This window comes from Macaca thibetana, chromosome 7, assembly GCF_024542745.1.
Source record: "Macaca thibetana thibetana isolate TM-01 chromosome 7, ASM2454274v1, whole genome shotgun sequence".
NCBI lineage: Eukaryota > Metazoa > Chordata > Mammalia > Primates > Cercopithecidae > Macaca > Macaca thibetana.
Window position 1 is genome coordinate 83,116,187 of NC_065584.1, and position 2,476 is coordinate 83,118,662.

The 2,476-nt window shown below is 34.1% G+C and overlaps 1 pseudogene; it reads left to right on the top strand.

Annotated features, from left to right (window-relative positions):
* Positions 1-201: 201 nt before the first annotated feature.
* On the top strand, positions 202-295 carry LOC126960223 (uncharacterized; annotated as a pseudogene).
* The last annotated feature ends 2,181 nt before the right edge of the window (positions 296-2,476 follow it).

Here is a 2,476-nt window from a genome sequence, read left to right on the forward strand (position 1 = left end):
CTTTTTTCATGTAATGATACGCATTTAAAGTCCTCCATGACTCTTAATGGCTTGATAATTTTTTTTTTCTTTCTCTCTTTCATTCTCCTCTCTCTTGCCTTTTCTCGGACATGTTACTTTTTACTTTTCCTTTCCTCCCTTCCACTAATATGAAAGTTATACACCCTGTTTATATTAGTTTAGTGGTTACAGAAAAATACAGTGCCCACTTCAGCAGTACATATACTAAAATTGGAACAATAAATGGCACCTGCACAATGTTGACATGCAAACTCATGAAGTGTTTCATATATTTAAGGGTCTTTTGAAATAACCCAGTCAGACAAAATTAAAGTTAAAATGAATGAAAAAAAACCCATGTGATATATAGGATACCATTAAGTGAAAAAATATTTGCATTGTGGGAATTAGACAAGAGATGGCAAAAGGTGTAGAAATATATTAAATGAAATAATAGCTGAAACTTCCTAAGTCTTAGAAGAAATATACACATCCAAATACATGAGGCTCAAGATTCCCAAATATATTAATCCAAACATATATGTTTGAGGCAAATTATTAAACTTTCAAAAGTCAAAATCAAAGAAAGAATTCTAAAAACAGCAAGGGGAAATCATCAAGTCATGTATAAGAGAATCCCCATCAGTCTAACAGTGAATTTTTCAGCAGAAACCTTATAGGCCAGGAGAAAATAGGATGATATATTCAAAGTACTGAAGAAAAGAAAAAAAAAATTCCATCAAGAGTACCATATCCAGAAAATCTTTCTTCCAAAATGAAGGAGAAATAAAATCTTACCCAGACAAATACAAACTGGGAGAATTTGTCACCACTAGACTGGCTCTACAAGAAATGCTCGAGGGAGGCCTATATCTGGAAACAAAAGAATAATATATACCAAAATGAAAACACGTGAAAGTGTAAAAGTCACTAATAGAGCAGACACACAAAAGAGAAAGAGAAAGGAATCAAATGTTACGTCTATAGGAGACCACCAAACTGCAAATAAAAATAATTAGAGAGTAATAAAAGAACAAAGGATATACAAAACCTTCAGAACACAATTTTTTAAAGATCATAATAAGTTATCATATATCAATAACAACCTTGAATGTAAATGTTTTAAATTCCCTCAATTAAAGTATATAGACTAGCTGAACAGATTTTAAAAAGAGATCCAGGCTGGGCACAATGGCTCACACTTGTAATCCCAGCACTTTGAGAGGCCGTGGCAGGCGGATCACATGAGGTCAGGAGTTCGAGACCAGCCTGGCCAACATGGCAAAACCCTGTCTCTATTAAAAATATGAAAATTAGCCAGGCATGGTGGTATGCAGCTATAATCCCAGCTATTCGGGTGGCTGAGGTATGAGAATCCCTTGAACTCAGGAGGCGGAGGTTGCAGTGATCCGACATTACACCACTGTACTTCAGCCTGGGTGATAGAGTAAGACTCTGTCTCAAAAGGAAAAAAAAAAACAAAACGAGAGAAAGAGAGAGATCCTATTCTATACTGCCTACAAGAAACTCATCACCAGTGTTGTGTTGTTTTCATTGTAAAGATCCTTCATCTCCTTGCTTAAATTTATACCAAGTTGTTTGTTGTTGTTGTTGTTTTGTTTGTTTGTTTTTTGGATAGCTATTATAAATGGGTTGCTTTCTTGATTCCTTTTTCAGCTATTTTGTTATTGGTGTATAGAAACACTAGTGATTTTTGTATGTTGATTTCATAGCCTGCAACTTTACTGAATTTGTTTCTCCATCCTAGCAGATTTTTGGTGGAGTCTTTAGGTTCTTTAATACATTCGATCATGTCATCTGCAAAGAGGGACAATTTGTCTTTCTCTTTTCCAACTTGGATGTCTCTTATTTTCTTGTCTTGCCTGATTGCTCTGGCCAGGATTTCCAGTACTATCTTAAATAAGAGTTTTGAAAGTGGATATCCTTATCTTGTTACAGTTCTTAGAGAATATCTTCAGTATGATATCAGCTATGTGTTTGTCGTATACAGCCTTTATTGTGTTAAGCTATGTTTCTTCTATGCCTAATTTGTTGACGGTTTTTATCAGAAAGGAATGTGAATTTTATCAATGCCTTTTCTGTATCTGTTGAGATTATCATACGGTTTTTGTCCTCCATTCTGTTGATGTGATATATCACATTTATTTCTTTGTGCATGTTGAACTATCTTTGCATTACAGGGATAAATCTCACTCGATCATGGTGCATTATCTTTTTGATGTGATGTTAGATTCAATTTTCCAGTATTTGTGAGGAGTCTTGTATTTATGTTCATCAGTTATTGACCTATAGTTTTCTTTTTCACTTGTGACCTTGCCTCATTTTTGTATCAGGATAAGCTAGCCTCATAGAATAAATTAGAAAGAATTTAGTCTTCTTCAATGTTTTGGAATAGTTTGAGAAGCATTTGTGCTATTTCTTCTTTAAAAGAAAAATTAACCGAAGTGTTCACCAA